A 12,226-nucleotide genomic window follows, 5' to 3' on the forward strand; every position below is an offset into this window, starting at 1 on the left:
ATGGTGAGAAGGTAATATGATATTCCTGGTGAAATTGAGGTACAAAATGATAAATTGACTATTGAAAGCGATGTGACAGTAAATATGAATATATATGAAAAGGCTCATTTGACCGAGGTTGAGGATGAGGCCTGGATATGAACAGGCACATTTGACCGGGGGTGAGGATGTGGCCTAATTGTGAGCTCGGGTTTGAGGAGCGAACCCAGAATGAGTGGTACATGGACACCATGGGTCCCCTGCAGGTCATGACTACTGAACAATTACATTAGTTAGCATGTGTGTACAGCGTGTCTATGGTTGTTGTTCGTAGACTTATTTCTGTTGCTTGCTTTCATTGAATTGACTCTTGATATCTTAGGTGACTTGATTGTTAATATGCTTGGTTGTCTTTTTTTTGGGTTAATTGATTATGTGTTGTTGGCTAGCTTGTCTATTTTCACTACAAGAAAAAGGTTTATCAGAGACCAACATTTAACGACAGGGTAAAAATTTGGTCTCTAAATGTATATTTATAGGGAAAAGTTTTTCTTCTAGTCCTAATTCCTATCTAAATTAACGAAGGGCCCAAATCTGATTGCGGAAAAGATAAAACACCCGTCCTAATAAGCGATATGAAATATTCTACACATCTTTAATTAATACCCCCAGCTCCCTTCTCTCTTTCTCCCTTGTATTTTCCCCCAAAATAAACCCTCTCCTCTGTATGTCAAAATTCTTTCTAAAGCATGTAAAATTCCTAACAATTGACTCTTCCAAATTTCTCTCCGAAAGCTGAAGACTCACAATGACATCTATTTGAAGTGGGTGAAGACTCACAAACCGATAATGACGAGAGCTGTCAATCTAAACAGGCTTGTTTCTTTTCTTCTTCTTTTTTCTTTTAACGATAAGAAATTTCTTATTTTGGTGAATATTAATTGTATAAAATGATAATATTTTGTACCAATTCTACTGAATATTGATCGTTGTAGTGTAAGAGCATATAATGGGAGTGTTGGGCTTGATATGCGGATGGTGGCTACGGTTAGGTTTAAATTTGGGGCTTGGAGTGTAATGATTTTGAGGGATTCAGGCCCCCTGTATTAGGTGCTCTCCTTTCTTCTTATCCAATTCATAAGTTCCCTTTTAAAATGTATTCATATGTTCTTTTTCTATTTAGTTTATAAGTGATGATGCCTTTTATTAGATAAAGAGATCTAATGTGATTTGAGTTTGTGGTGTTTGGAGAATTTGAGTTAGTGGGTGTTTTGTGATCTGAAATAAACGATCCGCGTCAATGAATTCTTGCGTGTTTCTTATTCTGGGTATCCGTCATTTCAGGTGAATTTAATTATCTTGGAGGGTCTACCCATTACAATTTGTAATGGAAATTGAATCTTTGTGGAAGTCACATAATCTGGATTGTAATTTCTTGTTCTTACTTGCTCCTTTGATGGAAAGCTTCAATTTTTAGGGCGTTTTAAGGTTCTTATGCAAATTCAATTCAATTTTGTTGGAGGTCGAGTGACATTCTTTTTAGTTGTTTTTTTTTCGTGAGAGGAAAGCAATGTAGGTAACTGATAAAGAAATGGTGGCTAGGGTTAGGTTTCGTACTTTCGTTGCATTCAAAGTTGTTTTTCTCTTCTGATATATCCTTCTGAATGCAAGTGCGAGCTTTTTTGTTCTTTGGATTGTGAGCGAGCATCCTCAAATGCATGTAGCTACTAATTAATGCCTAGACTCCATCTGCTTAGGAGAGGAAGAAATAAAAAGAGAGTTATGCACTTATGCCAAAATCTGTACACGGTTATGTTCTACAATTTTTTTTATTTCCTATCTTAATGGTGTTTTGCCTTTGAGTTTGCAAAGTAAGCTACTTCACGTATTTTGAGCACTCTCTACGATGTCTGTTGTCTAGAGATTTCAAAGAGAGAAGTGTTGCGACGAAAGTGCTGAAGTAAAGAGGTTTCCCAACAAGGTTTGTCTTCTTTTTTCCTTCTGTGACTTTTATTCTTCCTCTGCCCTTAGGGATACCCATATGCTGCCTCTGTGCCTCTGATATAACATGAGCGCCAATGTGTGTGGCAAAACTGTCACTTTTAAAAAATTCAGACCTTGTTCACACTGTTGAGGAGTAAAATCTCGGTCTCATATAACTTTAAGTTCCCCTGATTTTCAATTAAGTTGATTTAGTTGTTATAGTTAAGAAATTCATATTTGATCAACTACCTTGAATGTCCTGCCATCATTTTAAATCTGAAAGAGTACAGTAACAGGTTAAAAGTTGAACAAGCTAAGAAAATAATGAAGAATCAAGAAAGAATCTACATCAAATTTTGAAAGTTAAAGAGCACCAGTTGTTAATGGTTCCTTGGTTGTCACTCTAGACTTAAGTTTTGCTGGAAAAAAAAAGAGTACAAGTTGTTATTTGATTCTGTATTTCCAATATGGGCCTTTTGCAATCACAAGGCATGTGTTTCTGATGAAAACAAATCAGTTGTCATTGGTCTTACTTTTATACTTATTGGCAGGCTTGATTTGTACTTGAACATATTTTTCTTCTTCTATTTTTCTGTGTCCTTTACTTCCTAATATATCTAATGAAAGGAATTAGAACATGAAATTGTTGTCATCAGTGTGTTGCAGAAAATTTTGGCATCATTTGAGATGACTAGGATTATCTGAAACTGATGAAAGCCTTTGTTAAAGAAAATCTTTGGCATCATTATTCTTAGAATACCGGATGATGTATTTTGCAATCAATTGTTCATATTCAATGTCAGACCCTTTGGGGAGTTCATGTATTTCTTTGAATCACGCGAGCATATTTTATTTTATTTCTGCAATGTTAATAAGTATTACCAGGAAATCATTTTTTTTTTGTTTCTTTTTCCTTTGAATGGTTAGTATTCATGCTATAAAATGGTCTCTTATTTACCTCTTTTTCATTACCAACTAGGTTATGAATGGTTTGGGATTTCAAGGAAAGGATCTCAAGACACTTTCAACAGCATACCATTTACTATGACAAGGAAAAAATATTTTAACAAATTAAATAAATCATTCTTCTTTTGGTGATTTAATTGTGGGAAATTAGTTGTTAAGTAAACTAAATGATGTATAGTACCCATGTTAGTGGGTAATTTTCAGTTATGATAATCAATGGCATGTTAGTCATTGGAAATATGTTGTTGAACGTCTCATGCTTTTGGAGATTCTCCCTTGCTCACCTTTTAACAGAGTACCTGTATTTTCTTATTTACGATGTTGTCCAATTGCTAATGGAACTGCATTTTCTAAAAATAGTGTTTTTCTAATTCTACTAGGTTGATAATAATGAGTGATCTGTTTTTGACATCTATTTTTCCTTTTTCTAGTTTTCCTAACTTCTTGCTCTATGAATTCTCCTTATAGCTTGAACATATTTTGTATTATATCTAAATAGTTATATAATTTTCTGTTGTTTCTCTCACCATTTAGCTACAGCAGCTAGTCATAATTTAGATAATAGTCCAAGAAAGGTCATTTCTTTGGAAACGACAAGTCCATTGAATCTTTGGAAAGGTCATATGAGGTCAACACTTTCTCTTTGCATTATATATACTTTCAGAATTTAATTATTTGATAACTATATTACTGGTATATTGTGATGCTAAGTAGCATAACTTGATCATGTTCTCATTATAGAGGATATCAAAAACTCGGAACTTAATTTCCTCAAGGTTGAATACATATACAACCCCTTAAACTTGTCATAAAATTCCATTTTGGCACTTCAACTGAGGATGTGATCTATTGAATACCTAATGTAAGTTAAAAGTGTACCATTCGTTCATTTTTCAGGGAAAATATATTAGTGGTTTCATGGCAGGTTAATTGATACTACATATGCATTTATCATTCAGATTTGGTTTGTACATGGTAGCTGGACGTACATGGTAGCACAACCAATATTTTACATCTACATATTAGGAGGTTTTTACAGATAAATGCAGTATGCCTTACTATGTTTCAGCTACTCGGTGTTCACTTGCTTGTTCTTGCTACTTCTGAAAAGCTCTTTCCTAACTAAAATTTGAATTTTTTTGGGTTCATCTCCTAATCCCGAAAGTATTGCTAACCTTTGAATCCAGGTGAACATTTCGGATAGAAATTGTGGTGCAGATATAATAGCCGTCTATCAACTGCTTGAATGACGTTGAGGTGTTTCAGGAAATTTAGTTGTTCAATGCACTGTCATAGTACCAACATATTTTTGTCAAAGTAGATGGCTATTAGGAACTGAAACTATGGAACGCGCTCTCTTATTATTTATGAACTAACATGTTTTGTGATTTGGTTGTGCACAGATTTCATTTTTCTAAACAAACTATATTTTATACATTTTGCAGGATTTGGAAGCTTCAGTTTACAAGTGAAGATGAAATTTTGAAGATTTAGAACAGGCTGACAATTTTTTTTGTTCGACAAAACATTATAGTATTTACTAAGGATGTTTGCCTTTGCGGGATAATGGGTTATGTGAATAGTATTGTGAACTCTGTTTATATGCTTTTGAGTAACTATATTAGAAGTTGCATAATATCTTAGAAAAGCTTGAATTATTTAGCTGCCACATTTTTTGCCATAATCATTTTTAATTCTACTTCTTATGTGGAAATTGTAAACAGATTGTTAGAGACCAGTAATTGCTTTGCTCTTTTTGGATCATGTTTTTGGTCGCAAAAGCCTTTTAAGGACCAGTTAAACTTGTCCCTGAGTGATTTACAAACCAATAAATGATTTGTGTTTAGGACAAGAAATATGGTCCTTAAAAGTATACTCGGGACCAGAATATTTCTGGTCATAATAGATCTTTAAGGACCAGCAATTAAATCCCGTCGCTATAGGCCTTTAGCGGCACAGCCTATAGCGACGGCTGACGACCGGATTTTTCCCGTCGTAATTGATCTTTAGGGACCAGAATAAGACTTTTAGGGACTAGTTTTCTCGTCCCTAATAGCCAATTTTCTTGTAGTGTTTATTGATTTATGATGTATGCATGATAGTCAGCCTATGATATCTACTGGTACATACTGTTTGTACTAATACTACCTTGGTGCATTCTTTTGAGTGCAGATTGTGATACAGACACTGCTACTCGACCTCAAATCTAGCTTTGAGGCTGTTTTCTTACAGATTTAGGGTGAGCTTCTATCCATGCTAGGCTGCTCGAAGATCTTCTTTTCTGATCTCTATTTCTATTCCAGACATTGTTGGTTATTTATTTGGATAGCTTACATTCCTTAGACATGTTTTGGATTAGAGTCCTTTTATGGTGAGTGTCTAATTTTGAGGTTATAATAGTTAGGACTTCCGCATTTATATTATTATTTTATGGCATGACTGAATTTTGATTTATCTTGTGCTTGAATTGTTAATAACTGATTGAATCAGTTAATATAAAAATGGACTTGAATGATAGATAGTTAGGTGTATTGGTTCGCCGACTAGGAGTTAGTGTGGATGCCAGTCATGGCGTGTTGGGTCATGATAGAGTTGGTATCAGAGCATCAAGTTCATTGATCTCATCGTACAAGGACATGTCTAGTAAAGTCTTGTGGATCGCTATGGAGATGTCTGTACTTATCGTCGAAAGGCTACCGGACACTAGAAAAATTCCCTTTTCTTTCTGTCTTTCTTTCTTTATTGCTACTTGATTCCAATTGGTATATAGATGATTCAAATTAGTATCTGACTATCTTTCATTCTCTCGCAGATGGCGAGAACACGCGCGGCAGTAGCCAGAGGTAGAGGTGAAGTAGAGGAGCTGACAGAGGGGTGGCACCGGTTGCTGGCGGAGTCCCAGCCGTTAATCCCGTGCCTCCAATGGCTTCTAATGAGGCCGCGGGCGATGCAGCCGCACCAGCTCAACCAGTGGTAGTGCCAGTTCCGCCAGCGGCTGCTGCTCTCCAGGTATACTAGATGTGATGGCACAGGTGCTGAACTGGTTACATAGATTGGCACAGACCGGGGCTATAACGGCGGTTCCAGTAGGTAGGGGTGCAAGGATAGTAGCCCCAGGTCTAGACAGAGTTTAGGCACCGGGAGTTCAGCATGTGGCAGCAATGACTCCTCACTTAGATGAAGTTTGGGTTTCGAGGCTTTTTAAGGCCAGTTGCAGGGCCAGTGAGGAGCATGATGCATTTTGTAGGTTCACTAAAATGAAGCCTCCGATTTTCTGTGGTACTGAGTCAGAGGATATGTACGAGTTCATCATAGATTGTCATGAGTGGCTCTATATGATGGGGGTTGTGGACAAGTATGGTGTTGAGTTTTTTACCTTCCAGTTCTTGGTGATGCCAAGTTGTGGTGGAGGGCATATGTGGAGTGCAGGCCAGCTGGGTCACCTCTGTTGACTTGGGTTCAGTTCTATTCTATGTTTTTAGATAAGTATGTTCCACATACTCTGAGGGACAGAAGGAAAGATAAGTTTGCTAATATTGAATAGGGGAACTCGTCTGTTGATGTTTACAAGTCTTATTTCCATTTCTTGTCCCGATATGCTCTTCAGTTGCTGCCTACTAAGGAGGAGAGGATTAGGCGATTCGTGAAGGGATTGAACACTGGACTTTAGCTATCAACTCTTTAGCTTGTAGCCACTGGGCTTCATTCCAGGAGGTAGTGGAGCATTTCCGTGTTGTTGAGGGGATTTGACAGGAGAGTCAAGCAAAGCAGGTAGAGAAGAAAGCCCGAAGGGGTGGGAATTTTAGAAACTCTTTCTCGAGGGGTCAGGGTTCGTAGGTGTATTCGGGGCGTCCAGTTCACTCCGCTATGCAGGTTTCGGTTGGGGTCCCCTCAGGGGCCAATTATTAGTCTTCAGGTCAGCATGGGGGTTATACTGCTTCATCAGCTTCTGTTTAGCGACCTACGATGGACCGTGATTATTACTAGTGTAGTTAGGTGGGGCATATTAAGAGGTTTTTCCCCATACTCAGACAGGATGGACAGGGGACTCAGTACCAAGCTCCCTGAGCTCCATTTGCAGTAGACAGAGGAGGTAAGAACAGTGCACCGGTAAGGGAGGCGGCCATACCGCGGGTAGGGGTGGCGCTCAGCCTAACCGGGGCGGTCCTCAGGTAGACAGAGGTGGACAGGAGCTCGGTAGGGGCGGGGCTCAGACTACACAGAGTAATCGCGGTGGTTCACAGGCTACAGGAGGGCGCGATCACTTGTACGCTTTCCCACGTAGACTCGAGGCTGAGATCTCCGATGCTGTCATCACAGGTGATATCTCAGTTTATGACCAGATGGCTTCTCTTTTATTTGATCCGGGTTTGACATTTTCATATGTGTCTACATATTTTCCTGTGGGTTTGGATATGATGTGTGATACTCTTGATGCCCCTATTTATATGTCTACTCCGGCTGGGGATTCGGTGGTGGTAGATAGAGTATACCCTTCTTGGGCGATTACATCATGGGACATATTACTTGGGCAGATTTAATGATCCTAGACATGGTAGATATTAATGTCATCTTAGGAATGAGTTGGTTGTCCCCACATTATACAATTCTAGATTGTCACTCGAAAATCGTTACCTTAGCTATGCCTGGGATACCTAAACTTGACTAGAAGGGTAACCTTAGTCCCTTCCCTAAGAAAATCATATCCTTTGTTCGTGTTAAGAAGCTAGTTGAGAAGGGTTGCCAAGCTTATTTGGCACATATCCGTGATACCAGTGCAGATACTACATCTATTAATTCGGTTCCAGTGGTACGTGAGTTTGCAGATGTGTTCCCCGCGAACTTGCCAGGTATGCCACCTGACCGTGACATTGACTTTCGGATTAATTTAGACTTAGGGACTCGTCCAATCACTATTCCACCTTATAGAATGGTGCCAACCGAATTAAGGGAATTGAAAGAACAGCTGCAAGATCTATTGAGTAAGGGATTTATTCGCCCAAGTGCCTCCCCTTGGGGTGCTTCTGTGATGTTTGTTAAGAAGAAGAACGAGTCTATGCGATATGTGTATTGATCCCCATCAGCTGAATAAGGTAACTATCCGAAAAACGTATCCCATCCCTCGTATTGATGACTTGTTTGATCAGTTATAGGGAGCTTCTGTGTTCTCTAAAATTGACTTAAGGTCACGGTATCACCAGGAAATGATTCGGGCAGAGGATGTTCCTAAGACAGCTTTCAGGACCAGGTATGGGCACTATGGATTCTTGGTTATGTCTTTCGGGCTTACTAATACCCCAGCTGCATTCACAGATTTGATGAACAGTGTTTTTAAACCCTTTCTAGACTCTTTTGTGATAGTGTTCATTGATGATATCCTGGTATATTCTAAAAGCAAGGAGGTGCATGGGAAGCATTTGAGGATTGCTCTTAGTTGTCTTATGTGTCCTTCTTGGGGCATGTAATTTCGAAGGAGGGTATTATGGTGGATCCGCAGAAAATTCTGGCAGTCAGGGAGTGGGCTAGGCCCATATCAGTGACCAAAATTCGTAGTTTCGTGGGTCTGGCTAGCTATTATTGTCGGTTTGTGAAGGGGTTTGCCTCTATTTCTTCTCATTTGAGTCATTTAACTCAGAAAGAGGTACCGTTTCAGTAGTCCAATGAGTGTGAGAAGAGCTTTCAAATGCTCAAGACATTGTTGATGACAGCGCCTATTCTAGTAGTGCCCGTGGAGGGCAAGGATTTTGTTGTTTATTGTGATGCTTCACGTTCTGGTTTAGGTGCTGTTGTGATGACATTGTTGATGACAGCGCATATTCTAGCAGTGCCCGTGGAGGGCAAGGATTTTGTTATTTATTGTGATGCTTCACGTTCTGGTTTAGGTGCTGTTTTGATGCAGGAAAAGAAGGTGATTGCTTATGCTTCTCGACAGTGGAAAGTGCACGAGAAGAACTATCGTACTCATGACTTAGAACTGGCAGTGGTGGTGTTCGCGTTGAAATCTGGAGGCACTACTTATATGGTATCCATTGTGAGGTGTACACTGACCAACACAGCTTGCAGCATGTGTTCACTCAAAGGGATTTGTACTCTAGGCAGCAGATATTGATGGAACTGGTTAAAGATTATGACATCACCATCTTGTATAATCCGGGTAAGACCAATGTGGTGGCCGATGCGTTGAGCAGAAAGTTAGCTAGTATGGGAAATCTGGCTCGTTCAATTTCTTCGGAGCGTTCATTAGCTAGAGAGGTTCAGACTCTGGCTAACAGTTTTATGAGGCTGGATATTTCTAACACGGGTAGGGTGTTGGCTTGTATTGAGGATCGGTAATTATTTCTGGAGCAGATTAGGGCTAAGCAGTTTGAGGATGCTAAGTTGTGTAAAATTCGTGACAAGGTGTTGTGTGGTGAGGCCAAAGAGGTCATGATTGGCGAAGAGGGGGTGTTACGGATTAAGGGGAGAGTTAGCGTGCTACATGGGGGTGATTTGATCAAGACTATTCTGACAGAGGCTCACAGTTTGAGGTATTCCATTCATCCTGGCGCTACTAAGATATACCGCGATATGAGGCAACACTACTGGTGGACTAGGATGAAGCGTGATATAGTCGAATTTGTTGCTCAGTGTTTGAATTGCCAGCAGGTGAAGTATGAACATCAGAAACCTAGGGGTACACTTCAGAGGATGCCCATTCCTGAGTGGAAGTGGGAAAGAATAGCAATGGATTTCAAGGTTGGTCTTTCGAAGATATTGGGGAAGTTTGATCCTATTTTGGTTATTGTTAACAGGTTGATTAAATCTGCCCACCTTATTCCGGTGCGGATAACTTATGACGCGGGGAAATTAGCCAAGATCTACATTCATGAGTTGGTTAGGTTACATGGGGTCCCTATCTCTATCGTGTTCGACAGGGGTACAACATTCAAATCTCGATTTTGGGAGCATTTGCATGAGGAACGGGTACTAGGTTGGACCTTAGTACAGCTTTCCACCCTAAGACTGATGAGTAGTCTGAGCGGACCATTCAGGTTCTTAAAGATATGATTCTGGCTTGTGTGATAGACTTTTGTGGTCATTGAGATCAGTTCTTACCATTGGCTAAGTTTTCATATAATAATAGCTACCACTCGAGCATCGACATGGCTCCATTCGAGGCATTGTATGGAAGGAGATGTAGGTCTCCTATTTGTTCGTTCAATGCGTTTGAGGTAAGACCTTGGAGTACGGACCTTCTAAGAGATTCCTTAGAGAAGGTGAAGGTGATTCAAGCTAAGCTTCTGGCAGCCTAGAGTAGGCAAAAGGAGTATGCGAACCGTAAGGTCCGAGATCGTGAGTTTGGAGAGGGACAGCAAGTGTTATTGAAAGTCTCACCTATAAAGGGTGTGATGAGGTTTGGGAAGAAAGGCAAGCTTAGCCCAAGGTACATTAGGCCATTTGAGATTCCCAAGCGTGTGAGGGAGGTAGCTTATGAGTTGGCTTTACCTCCGGGTCTATCAAGCGTTCATTCGGTATTTCACGTTTCGATGCTGAAGAGGTATCACGATGATGGTTCGTACATAATCCGTTGGGATTCGGTTTTGGTAGATGAGAATTTGACATATGAGGAAGAGCTTGTTGCTATCTTAGATAGAAATGTTTGTAAGTTGAGGTCAAAGGAAATAGCCTCCGTGAAGGTTCAGTGGAAGAATCGCCCAATCAAGGAAGCGACTTACGAATTGGAATAAGATATGCGTAGCAAGTATCCTTAGCTTTTCGCCGAAACAGGTACTTTTCCCTAGATTTCTCATCCTTGTCCTTTCGGGGAGGAACATCGTTTTAATTCGTATCTGGTGTAACGACCCTCCCGTTTGTTATGGAAAATATAAGATCACCCCATCAAATGGAACCTTTCCAAGGGTGGAACGAGCTAATATAAACTCGATTGTATAAGTCTAAGAGCTGAAAAATTGACTTGTTGTGATTATTGTGTAATTATGTTGAGTCCATGGGGGGTGACATAGGAATTTAGAAATCCGTCGGGAATTTCGAGGCCACGGGTGAGTCCGTATGGTTTCTTATATCAATGTGCATGTCTTGTTTGTATTTGTGAGGCATCGGATGAAATGTCGGGTGGTAGAGTTGAAAAACTATGAAAATTGTGAACTTGCCGCCCCAGTAGTACCACCGCGGCGGCGGATATACCGCTGCGGCGGGACAGCTATAGCGGTTGACCTCTCGCCGCCGCGGTCATTTGGAAGTCCGGGTGTCCGCTATGGCGGGCACTGGACCGCTGTAGAGGAACCGCTGCAGCGGGTCCAAGCTCGCCACAGCTGAGTGATAGGTTTGTTTGTGGTCTGCTATGGCGAGCACTTTCCCACTATAGTGAGACCGCCGCAGCGGAGTATCGACCGCGGTAGCGGTCAATGGAAAACAGTAACCACATTTTAAACACTTAGTTTTGAATTCTAGATTCATAAAACTCCGAAACAGTTCCCAACAAGCACCTGGGGCAAAATTATAAGCTAGGGCAAGAATATCCTTGAGAGTTGAGTCTCAACCATTCCTTCAATCTTTACGCTTTCATCTTCATAATTATCATCCATTTTATGGGTTTACAATGGAGATTTGGTAATAGCAACCCTAAAACCCAATAGACTTTCAATAGTTGGTGGGTTATGATTGTTATTATGTGTTTATCATCTAATAGCTTGGGTTATCACTTTTAATCAAGAATTGAACCATTAGAGTCCTGAAGTAAGTGAATTGAGACTTAGGTTTTCATAAAAACGGTAGTTTGACCATGGAAACTACTTGTAATAGACGAATTGACTAAATAGCCTTGTAAATTGACAGTTCGTGGTTGTAAGGCCAATGTTAGCTTTATTTACACCTAGAAATCATTCACCTAATAGTATGGGGAACAAGGGGAGGGTGTTCATTGAATTGATTTTGTGACTAGAGTGATTGTTACTTGTTCAGCATCTTGATTGCTAGACTTTGAGCGTTCCAAGGCTTTACGGAAGGGAAAGGCTATAGTGGAGTAATCTGCATTGTTCCAGCTCTACATTTGAGGTAGGTTATTGTCTACTTAAGTTAGACATTGATTAGTTGATTATATGTGTTGTGAAATTGATAGGAGAAAACATGTCTAGTCTTCAAACATGATTGTGTGTCATTGAACATCTATATGCTATTGATTGAGTGATTATGTGGGCTTCGTGCCACTATTCATTGTGTTGGAACTTACATGTTGATGATGTTGTGGTGCGAAGTTAATATGATCTTCTTGGTGAAATTGAGGTACAAAATGATAAAT

At 40.0% G+C, this 12,226-nt stretch overlaps 1 long non-coding RNA gene across 1 annotated transcript; it reads left to right on the plus strand.

Annotated features, from left to right (window-relative positions):
- Positions 1-615: 615 nt before the first annotated feature.
- Positions 616-6,021, plus strand: LOC132619122 (uncharacterized). The gene is made up of 3 exons (XR_009574520.1): positions 616-1,960; positions 4,374-5,167; positions 5,741-6,021. It is a non-coding gene; the product is annotated as an uncharacterized LOC132619122 (long non-coding RNA).
- The last annotated feature ends 6,205 nt before the right edge of the window (positions 6,022-12,226 follow it).

This window comes from Lycium barbarum, chromosome 11 (assembly GCF_019175385.1).
Source record: "Lycium barbarum isolate Lr01 chromosome 11, ASM1917538v2, whole genome shotgun sequence".
Taxonomy (NCBI): Eukaryota; Viridiplantae; Streptophyta; class Magnoliopsida; order Solanales; family Solanaceae; genus Lycium; species Lycium barbarum.